This window comes from Arachis hypogaea, chromosome 18 (assembly GCF_003086295.3).
Source record: "Arachis hypogaea cultivar Tifrunner chromosome 18, arahy.Tifrunner.gnm2.J5K5, whole genome shotgun sequence".
NCBI lineage: Eukaryota > Viridiplantae > Streptophyta > Magnoliopsida > Fabales > Fabaceae > Arachis > Arachis hypogaea.
In genome coordinates this window covers 110,423,474-110,435,563 of record NC_092053.1, presented here as the reverse complement: position 1 = coordinate 110,435,563, position 12,090 = coordinate 110,423,474, and the positions used below count along the sequence as shown (strand labels likewise).

General features: G+C 36.2%; 1 long non-coding RNA gene across 1 annotated transcript; it reads right to left on the bottom strand.

Moving 5' to 3' along the window:
- Window positions 1-1,690: 1,690 nt before the first annotated feature.
- On the bottom strand, window positions 1,691-10,165 carry LOC112772737 (uncharacterized). The gene is made up of 6 exons (XR_003187632.3): window positions 9,739-10,165; window positions 9,089-9,290; window positions 8,651-8,690; window positions 7,685-7,829; window positions 7,501-7,531; window positions 1,691-3,218 (listed from the first exon to the last, which is right to left on the bottom strand). It is a non-coding gene; the product is annotated as an uncharacterized lncRNA (long non-coding RNA).
- Window positions 10,166-12,090: the final 1,925 nt, after the last annotated feature.

Sequence of the window (12,090 nt, the reverse complement as noted above, 5' to 3'; positions counted from 1 at the left end):
GCCACTCTCTATAATGGAGAAACTTGGGATCTTTGAGGTGCAAGCTGCTAGAATCTCATTAGAGATGGCAGACAACTCAAGAAAATAGGCTTATGGATTAGTAGAGGACGTGTTAGTAAAGGTTGAAGGCCTTTACATCCCTGCTGATTTCATAATCCTAGACACTGGGGAGGATGAGGATGAATCCATCATCCTTGGAAGACCCTTCCTAGCCACAGCGAGAGCTGTGATTGATGTGGACAGAGGAGAATTGATCCTTCAACTGAATGAGGATAACCTTGTGTTTAAAACTCAAGGATCTCCTTCTGTAACCATGGAGAGGAAGCATGAAAAGCTTCTCTCACTGCAGAGTCAATCAAAGCCCCCACATTCAAACTCTAAGTTTGATGTTGGGAGGTTCTAACCTTGCTCTGATTATCTGTGAGGCTCCATGGGAGCTCACTGTCAAGCTATTGACATTAAAGAAGCGCTTGTTGCGAGGCAACCCAATGTTATTTAATCATATCTATTTTATTTTCTCTTTGTTATTTCGTGTTTTATTAGGTTGATGATCATGTGGAGTCACAAAAACTACTGAAAAATTAAAAAAAAAAAAAACAAAATGAAAAACAGCATTAAAAATAGCACACCCTGGAGAAGAGCAGTCTGGCGTTTAAACGCCAGAAACAAGCATCTGTTTGGCATTTAACGCCAGAAACAGGCACCAAGCTGGCGTTTAACGCCAGAAACAAGCATCTACCTGGCGTTAAATGCCAGAAACAAGCTACATTTGGGCGTTTAACGCCAGAAACAGGCAGCAGTCTTGCGTTAAACGCCAGGATTGCACAGCAAGGGCGTTTTACACGCCTAATTGGAGCAGGGATGTTAAGTCCTTGACCCCACTTGATCTGTGGACCCCACAGGACCCCCACATTTTCTTCTCTCCTCTTCACACCTTTTCATAACACTCTTCCCCAAATACCTCTCACCAATCACTTCAATCACTCTTTCCCATCACCTCTCCACCACTCACATCTATCCTCTCTTCCCCATAAACCCCACCTACCTTCAAAATTCAAACTAATTTCCCTCCCAAACCCAACCCTAATGGCCAAACCCTACACACCCCCTCACTCCTATATAAACCCCTCACTCCTTCTTCATTTTCACACAACACAACCCTCTCTTCTTCTCTTTGGCCGAATACATCCTCTTCCCCCATCTCCTCCATTTTCTTCTTCTTCTACTACTTTCTTTCTTCTTTTGCTCCGGGACGAGCAAACATTTTAAGTTTGGTGTGGTAAAAGCATAGCTTTTTATTTTTCCATAACTATTTATGGCACCTAAGGCCAGAGAAACCTCTAGAAAGAGGAAAGGAAAGGCAATTGCTTCCACCTCTGAGTCATGGGGATGGAAAGATTCATCTCACAAGTCCATCACTAAGAAAAGGATGGAGCAAATAAGAGATTGATGGTTTCAGTGGCTAAGAGAAGGAGGGTTGAATCTTAGCCCTCTTTTTGCTTAGTAACACTTGCTGGCCTTTGAATTAACTTCAGGAGACTTTTTGAGTTTTGTCTCGTCCCTAGCCACGAGACTTTTATTTTTGTCTCGTCACTTGGCACGAGATTTTTCTTTTTGTCTCGTCACTTGGCATGAGATAGTTCTATCCTCTGTGCAGTAGAAACAGAAATGGAGTAGAGAAGAGAGAAAATTATACCCAGATATATCCTGGTTCGGCTGCTAAGTGCAGTGCAGCCTACATCCAGTCTCCATCACAAACATGATGGAATTTCACTATAATCTTCCTTATTACAATCTGTAAAGTGCTAACCTAACTTACAAGGGGATTCCCACAGAATCATGAAACACAATATGGATGAACAAAGGAACTCTAAGACATCTATGGCTTTTTCTTTTAATTTTGCACTCTCTTCCTTTTTCCGCTCTATGGCTTTTTCATACAAACCTCACTGTTTGCCTTTTTCCATGAGACTCAAGACATGACAAAATTAAATAGAAAAATACAAAACATAATACATTGAAGGAGAAGAAAATCTGTAAGCTTAGGTAGCTCTGAGAATCCTGTGCCTTGCACTCTCACTGCTTACTTCTAACTCCTTCCTCCAAACAGTGGTTGTTCTCCTTTTTTATAGAAGAGAGAAGTCTCCACACTTGAAGCCAAAAACCCAAGCCAACTTCTTCTTCTTCAAGAAACAGAACCGGTTCGGCCACATAGAGAGAGAAGAGATAACCATGCAAAATCCAACATGCAATTACCTCTAGTCCTTTCTTGGTCACCACTCTTCATCAATCCGAGCTCTCCATCCTTGGCTTGCTCTCCAAGATGGATTTCTGGCCCTTGATGCTTCATGATGATGATGACTTCATCTGCTTCAATCTCTGCCTCTACCATCACTTCGCCACTCTAGCTACTTCCTGTGGTGGTTGTGCAGAATCAAAGACAAGTCACGCCTCCAAGAGTCTCCTCCTTGCTGGCCGAATCTTCTTCTTCCTTTTTGAGCATGAAGAGCCCAAGATTACTTCACCAAATCTAACCATATTTGGTGAATATCTTAGCCACAGCATGCTTTTATTTTGGTATATTTTCTTGCCATCATTGTGATGGTCTTTAGACTTGCTTTTCCTTCATTTCGGTAGCTCCATGTAGCTTCCATGGCATCCATTGTTTCCTGTGTAATAACCGAAGAGGAGAAGCAAATAGAGAGAGAAGAGAGTATGAAAAAAAGCAATCAAGTGTATCTGAGTAAATTAATTAAAGTGAATTGCTTTTACTTCCCTTAGGTGGAGTAGCGTGTAGCAATGCTAATCCCATCATGTCAACTTGTCAAATTCTCTCTCATAGTTCCCATGCAATAAATGACAATGTAATAAATTTTGGAATCCATCACATGGTGAAATGCTTGGATCCGTTGGAAGCAATTTTGCTTTCTTTTTCCATTGGTTTCGGATCATGCATGAGGAACTCTCATCAAATGTAAAATTGGGCTTAGTTGCAACAACATTTAATTTCTGGCCCAATAATAACATTTGCTTTCCTGATGAAATTTGAATCAAGCATTGAATTACCAAGCATGGAACATAGTTGGGCTTTGGAGCAATGAGATTCATTCTGGCCCAATAAATAATTCAGCCTTATAGTATGAGAAACATGTAGCATGGCTGATTATTTGACACAATTGGGCTTACACCAGAATTTTATTTTCGGCCCAATTAGAAACCTGCATCACAAAATTATTAATTAACATATGTTAAATGAAAATTAAATTAATAATTTTGTAATTAATAATGTTTGTTCATCATCAAAATTAAATTAGAGTTTTCCAAACTCATCAGAGATCATGGACCTCAACAAGAGTATGAGGAAATTCCTCACCATGAAATCCCTGAGATGCCTCAAGGGATGCACTTTCCTCCACAAAACTATTGGGAGCAAATCAACACCTCCCTAGGAGAATTAAGTTCCAACATGGGACAACTAAGGGTGGAGCACTAAGAGCACTCCATCATCCTCCATGAGATTAGAGAAGATCAAAGAGCCATGAGGGAGGAGCAAGAAAGACAAGGAAGAGACATAGAGGAGCTCAAGAGCACCATTGGTTCTTCAAGGAGAGGAAGATGCCACCCTCACTAAGGTAGACTCATTCCTTAATCTCCTTATCTATTTATTTTACTGTTTTTCAATTTTTGAGCTTTATGTTTTATTTATGTTTGTGTCTTTAATATATGATTATTAGTGTCTAAGTGTCTATGCCTTAAAGTTATGAATATGAATCCATCACCTCTCTTGAATGAAAAAAGTTTTAATTACAAAAGAACAAGAAGTACATGGTTTCGAATTCATCCTTGAAACTAGTTTAATTATTTTGATGTGGTGACAATACTTTTTGTTTTCTGAATGAATGCTTGAACAGTGCATATGTCTTTTGAAGTTGATGTTTATGAATGTTAAATATGTTGGCTCTTGAAAGAATGATGAAAAGGAGAAATGTTATCTGATAATCTGAAAAATCATAAAAATGATTCTTGAAGCAAGAAAAAGCAGTGAATACAAAAGCTTGTAGAAAAAAAAAGAAAAAAAATATGCAAAAAAAAATAAAAAAATAAAAAGCAAGCAGAAAAAGCCAAAAGCTCTTTAAACCAAAAGGCAAGAGCAAAAAGCCAATAGCCCTTAAAACCAAAAGGCAAGGGTAATAAAAAGGATCCAAGGCTTTGAGCATCAGTGGATAGGAGGGCCTAAAGGAATAAAATCATGGCCTAAGCAGCTAAACCAAGCTGTCCCTAACCATGTGCTTGTGGCGTGAAGGTGTCAAGTGAAAACTTGAGACTGAGCGGTTAAAGTCAAGGTCCAAAGCAAAAACAGAGTGTGCTTAAGAATTCTGGACACCTCTAATTGGATACTTTAGTAAAGCTGAGTCACAATCTGAAAAGGTTCACCCAGTTATGTGTCTGTGGCATTTATGTATCCGGTGGTAATACTGGAAAACAAAGTGCTTAGGGCCACGGCCAAGACTCATAAAGTAGTTGTGTTCAAGAATCAACATACTGAACTAGGAGAATCAATAACACTATCTGAATTCTAAGTTCCTATAGATGCCAATCACTCTGAACTTCAATGGATAAAGTGAGATGCCAAAACTATTCAAGAGGCAAAAAGCTACAAGTCTCGCTCATCTGATTGGAGCTAAGTTTCATTGATATTTTGGAATTTATAGTATATTATCTTCTTTTTATCTTATTTGATTTTCAGTTGCTTGGGGACAAGCAACAATTTAAGTTTGGTGTTGTGATGAGCGGATAATTTATACGCTTTTTGGCATTATTTTTACATAGTTTTTAGCATAGTTTAATTAGTTTTTAGTATATTTTTATTAGTTTTTAATTAAAATTCACATTTATGGACTTTACTACGAGTTTGTGTGTTTTTCTGTGATTTCAGGTATTTTCTGGCTGAAATTGAGGGACTTGAGCAAGAATCAGATTCAAAGGTTGAAGAAGGACTACAGATGCTGTTGGATTCTGACCTCCCTGCACTTAAAGTGGATTTTCTGGAGCTACAGAACTCCAAATGGCACGCTCTCAATTGAGTTGGAAAGTAGACATCCAGGACTTTCCAGCAATATATAATAGTCCATACTTTTCTTGAGTTTAGATGACACAAACTGGCCCGCTAGTTCCATGCTGCATTCTGGAGTTAAACGCCAGAAACAGGTTGCAAAGTGGAGTTAAACGCTAGAAACAGGTTCCAAACTGCCGTTCAACTCCAAGAGAAGCCTCTACACGTGTAAAGCTCAATGCTCAGCCCAAGCACACACCAAGTGGGCCCCGGAAGTGGATTTCTGCATCATTTACTCATTTCTGTAAACCCTAGTAACTAGTTTAGCATAAATAGGACTTTATACTATTGTATTTACATCTTTTGGAACATCTTTAGTTTCATCTTTAGATCACATTTGGGGGCTGGCCATTCGGCCATGCCTGAACCTCCATCACTTATGTATTTTCAACGGTAGAGTTTCTACACACCATAGATTAAGGTGTGGAGCTCTGATGTTCCTCATAAATTAATGCAAAGTACTATTGCTTTTCTATTCAATTCAAGCTTATTCATATTCTAAGATATCCATTCGCACCCAAGAATATGATGAATGTGATGATTATGTGACGCTCATCATCATTCTCACTTATGAATGCATGCCTGACAAACACTTCCATTCTACATGCAAACAAGCTAGAATGAGTATCTCTTAGATATCTAATACAGAGGACCGAGTCCGAGATATTAGAATCTTTGTGGTATAAGTTAGAACTCATGGACGGCCATTCCTGAGATCCGGAAAGTCTAAACCTTGTCTGTGGTATTCCGAGTAGGATTTGGAAAGGGATGGCTGTGACGAGCTTCAAACTCGCAAGTGCTGGGCGTAGTGACAGACACAAAAGGATAGTAAATCCTATTCCAGTATGATCGAGAACCAACAGATGATTAGCCATGCAGTGACAGCGCATTGGACCATTTTCACAGAGAGGATGGGATGTAGCCATTGACAACGGTGATGCCTTACATACAGCTTGCCATGGAAAGGAGTAGGAATGATTGGATGAAGACAGCAGGAAAGCAGAGGTTCAGGAGGAACAAAAGCATCTCTATACGCTTATCTGAAATTCTCACCAATGAATTACATAAGTATCTCTATCTTTATTTTATATTCTATTTATCTTTTTAATTATTAAATATCCATAATCAATTGAATCCGCCTGACTGAGATTTATAAGGTGACCATAGCTTGCTTCAAGCCGACAATCTCCGTGGGATCGACCCTTACTCACGTAAGGTTTATTACCTGGACGACCCAGTGCACTTGCTGGTTAGTTGTGCGAAGTTGTGACAAAGTGTGATTCACGTTTGAGAGCACCAAGTCTTTGGAGCCATTGTTGATGATCGCAATTTCGTGCACCATAGGGAAGGCTACTACCTGCGAGTAGGGGTGGGGCGGGTAGTATTGGAGTGCAAGGAGGGCGGAGCGGGGTCGGGTAGGGCAAAAACCCGCCCCTACCAGCCCCACTCCCACCCCTAAATATAACAAAGCAAGACAAGGTATATTGCCTGCCAACAAGATGAGGGTGGGAGCAACCTTTAGTGAACATATAGACAATGAAAGAGAAGATTTCAGCCAATTCAAGATAATTTCACCTTATATGACTCTCTATGATATCACCATTCAAATTGGTGAGTAAATTATATCTAACGGTTGATATATCCACTAACAAGAAAGTGGAACGAATTCATATTCCCTACAAAATCAGTAGCAAATCGTCAGATGTTTCCATAGAGAATGCTGAGTTCTTAAGAATCCTAAATTGTCTTTTTTCATCTATGCTTGAGGCTCAGAAAATAGTGCTGATTGGTCATATTTTGATCTTGAACTAGAGGTATTGCTAGCCGTTTACGGGTTAGCATGGAATAGGCTGAGGAATTGAACATTGGGCAGTAGGAGCGGGCTTTGTAAAGGATAGTTATATAAACAAGTTTTGATCGTGTGGAAAGTGCTTTATTCCAAATGCATTTATTCAAATATGGAATGTTCTTTACTAGGCTGCATTTGAGACAAGGGATAGGGTGCAACTCGACACTGAGACAGACACACAAGTATTCTTCCTTCTAATATGTGCATTGAGAAAGTGTATTTCAGTCCCTTCATGTGTTTTGCTGTTTCTGTCTCTCTGACTCAGTGCTACCAAACATCTTTGCATACCAAAAATGGCATTTCTACGAGAATGTTAATAGGATTTCAAATAATTTGGTTGAAACTTTAATCACTCCATGCTTTCAAAATTAAAAAGTATAACAACTCTAGTAAATTTCTTAAAATTTTTTTTCTACAACAGAAAACATAAAGAAGAAGATCTATGAAGTTCACAGTGCATGTAATACCAAGAGAAAATAAGTATTCACATGATTTTACTCAATCCTATAATTACGAAGAAATTCAGTGAAGAACTTACTCAATTTCTTCTAATAATCCCAATTTCTGACCTAAAAATAAATTGAACAAGGAAAAAAATTCAAAACCTAGCATTAAATAAAATAAGTAGCAGAAGTTAGCACAGAAAAATCAAAACCTGGAATTAAACAAAATAAGGTCAATGAGGAGAAGAGAAGCTCGAAGAACCGAAACTAATAGAATACCTCGTAGAGCGCATCAATGGAAGCAAATATGCCATCGGAGGAGAAGCATTGATGGAGGTGACATCAACGGAGGGGAGAATCGTTGATGGAGGAGAGATCGATGGAGGAGAAGCTCGCAGAGCAGCAGCGATATCGTTTTCAAGTTCTGCCACACCAACACAACTCTTACATACACAGACGCACTATACTACTCTCACTCTCATTTGCAATTAGACATGGATCAGAGAAGTTGAATTTTTTAAAACTGATTTAAAACATAATGGCGGTCAAAACCGCCAAAATTGCCGCTAACTAAAGTTGAATTGTGGTAGCCACATAAACTACCGTAATTCATAGATATTATGGCATTTTTATGAGAATGCCTTAATTTTAATATCGTTTTATAACATTTTTTTGTAGTGGACTAGGAGTTGGAGTAAATTCTGAGGGTGATGAAGGAGACGGTCTAAAAGCCAGTAAATTATTTAAACAAACACAACAAATAACCCTGATAGAGTGGCATTTTTAAACTTGATTACACATAATCTTTAACCACTAAATTATAGTTTATTTTTTGCTTTTGTATTATATATATATATATATATATATATATATGGCAGCAAGACGCTAGTAATAATGATGATGATGCCATATTACATTTTCAAAGAATGCATACATATGTTAGTGAGATTATCAGATCAGATCAGCAACCTTATTTATCAGATCAGTAACAACACGTTCAAATTATAGTCCATAAGTAAAATCAAAGAAAAGATGCTAGTGAGAGAAAAATGAAAGCATTGAGAAACCTAAAGATCATGGAGCTTGACTCTAGCAGCAACGAAAACCAAATGGTTTTCTTACATATTCATTTAGGAAATATTACAGTAAGAGGATTCATAGTATGCAGTGCACTATTAGAAATTTGACACCGTTCTTTAACAAAACACAAAACCTTATACGAATAAAATAGATCTACTTGTTCACCTTTCTTTCAACTTCGGATCATGTATTCTTGGGCAAGGTCCTGCAGCAATTTTATGCAAATATAAATGAAAATCAAATAAGTAATAAATAAAATATTACAAGCAAATAAAATCCATAAAGAAATGGCACAACAGCACACAAGGATCCTGCTTGGTGGGCTCTAGGGAGAATGTACACAGCCTTATATTTAAAATCATTCAAAACTAATAAGTAAACTTGTGCTTTAATTAAATTTGGAGTAAACTTCATATTAGTTTTGATTAGTTATCCTCTCAAATTGTTTGAATTTCAGTTTTCTTCATGGCATAGATTCTAACAAAGAGCTGAATTTGTTTCATAGCTACAACGACAATAATGAAAAGTATGCCACCAAACAAGGAGATTAAAATTTATTAATATCATACTGCCAGAGACAAAAGGAAAATGGAGATTAGCTACCTTCCATTTAGATCCCCACACCATATCAAAGGCTTGTCTGAATTTTGTGTAACAAATTCTAGAATCCTTTTGTCTCATTTTCTTCTCCTTTGAAATAAGTTTGGTTCCTCTTTCCACCCATTATTTGGAACATATGTATTCAACAATCGAAGGGTTTCAAATTCAACCAAGATTACTCTGCCATCTAGTTCATGCTTTGAAGCTGGCAGCAAAAAAGTTTTCCATAAACTTTAAAGAAAACTTATTGGTTAGAATATAAAATATAAAATATAAATAATACAATAGTTTAGAAAATAATTGTAAAATCTCACATTCTACAAATAATTCAGTCACATAAGATCATGAAGGAGAGATTAAACCACTAATTTAGAAGTACAACAAAAGCTGATATATAAAACCACCAATTTAGATACATTAACCATCACACACACATAAAAACAAACACATGGTGCTCAAAACTCAAAATAAGCTACAATTTCTATCTCTCAGCCCTAACAATCATACAATTAAGATGTCATGCTTAAATTTTAATTATTAATCAAATTGAACAAAGAACAAATATATAGTAATTAATTATATTATCATACCACAAAATAAAAATAAAAAATTAAAGAAGGGACAAGAGAAAGGACGAGAGAGATCTATAATACTTATAGAAGAACTGAGGAAGTATGGGAGAGTTGTGCTTGTTCTGCTTGTGATGGCTTGGATTTTAGAGATCTTCAATAGAGAGATGTCACCAGAGAAGACGCTGAGGGAGGCGCTGAGGATTTTGGTGGAAAAGGCGCATAACTAGGACGGAAAGGAGAGGAAGCTGGAGGTGATGTCACCGGAGGAGATTACCACGGGAGGAGATGTCGCCGAAGGAGGTCGTCGCCGGAGAAGATCCGAGATCTGAAAGAAGATCCGAGATCGTCGCACTAGCTAGGGACAGTGACCATGGGAAAACAACTTCGACAATGGGAAAGAAGGAGTGTGTGGCTTGGAACTTTTGACAGTTGAAGACGAAGCGGCAGTGGTAGCGATGGATTGAGGATGACGACGAGGGAGAGATAGAAGCGAGATTGAGCCAGCCGTTTAACGTATATTTACAGTGTTTCAGTTAGGGATTGTTTTTTTCATTTTATATATGTGGGATAATGGCGGTTTAAAACCGCCATAATCACTAGAACCGCCACCAAATAGAAAGTCAGTTACGGCAGCAACAAAAAATGTCATAATGTTTGGATATTACTGCGGTTCTTCAAAACCGACGTAATATAAATGCCATTTTAAACCATTTTTTTGTAGTGACTTGATCATTGCCTTGCTTAATCCATTAATTCTCATGGGAACGATAATCCACTTACCGTGGTATTACTTGATGCGACTCGGTGCACTTGTCAATGAGTTAAGCATAAAAATCTAATTTCATACTATCATTATTTAAATACAAGTTCTTTTATAAAATATTTTTAAATTTTTAATTATACAAACTTTTTTCTACAATATTTTATTAAAAGAATTATATGACATATTGATATTGATTTAGTAAAGAGTGTAAGTTAAGAGTATAATAATATTTCTTAATCAAACATTTTAATATTTAACACCTTAATAAATATTTTAAGAATACTTGATAAGGCACTTATTAACTAATATAAATTCATTATTCCCATCCGTTTTAAGAATGTCTGATTCCCCATATAATTGGCTTCTCACTAAATTAATAAGATAGATTTATACTGTCGATTATAATAATTCATTTTATCTATAACGTAACTAGGCGACCTTTTCATACATTACACTATTAATTAATATAAGCACTTATTGTAACCATGACTTGAACAGTATTAAAGTAGATACAAATAAACATAAGAGGGAATAATAAAATTTTGGATTTAGCTAACATGTACTCTAATGATATAAGTTAAAATTATTAATTAAAAAATTTATTATAAAAAATTATATAATAAGAAATACAATTAAAATTAGTGTATAAAAAATATTGAGAACTTTAAATTTACAAAAAAAAATGAGAAAAACTGATGAAGGGACTAATTTGGTGTACGACATTCAATTTCAGATACTAAAATGAGTTATTTGATAGAAAGTAAGGGGACCAATTTGATGCATATGTAATGATAACATATTGGATGACACGTGGACAAATAACATTGTGACACGTGGCATGATTCGACACATGGCAAAATAGTATTGTGACACGTGGCATAACCATCCACGTCAGTATGCTACGTATTGCTGACCGACATGTCATCATACTGTTACATATAGCCAAACTATGAGGTGACACGTATCACCAAAGGTGCACGTCATCAAACCACGTCAACGCATCGATAACAAAAAACGGGTCAATGACTAATATAGTGCAATTTTTTCAATATCAAAGACACAATTAGTGCAATTAGAATCTTAATGACAATTTTAATATACGGCGTAAATCTTAGAGACTACTTTGAGAATTTAGTCAACTTGGGACTAAGTTTAACTTTTCTTAGATTAATCTCTAGTAAATTTTATTAATCAAGTAGCACATAGAAATTATTTGAAATTATAGAATTAAAATCACAAACGAACTTATTTTGCTATTCATCAAAATCATGGGGTCAAAACATAATTAATATAAATCTAACCGTAAGAATAATAATTAAGTCCAACATATGCCAAATTGACCTCAGTTGTTTTCAATGATGAGAATAAAATACATTCATCCTTAATTAAAAGAAATAAATTATAATTTTTAATTAGAAATGTCTTTCTAAAACATTGGGACATTACATGGCTATCAAAAGATTTAAATTTTGACAAAATGACTCCCGATACAAAAAAAATGTTAAACTTTCAAAGAACATCTAAGATTGACAAAATGCATTTTTTTTTAATAAATAATAAAAGGCTCATGCATTTAATCCCTTTTTTGTGAGAACATTCGGAAGATTATATATTTAAAAAGAACTTACAAAAAATCGAGAAAAAATTCGACTCTAAGCCTTTTTATTAAT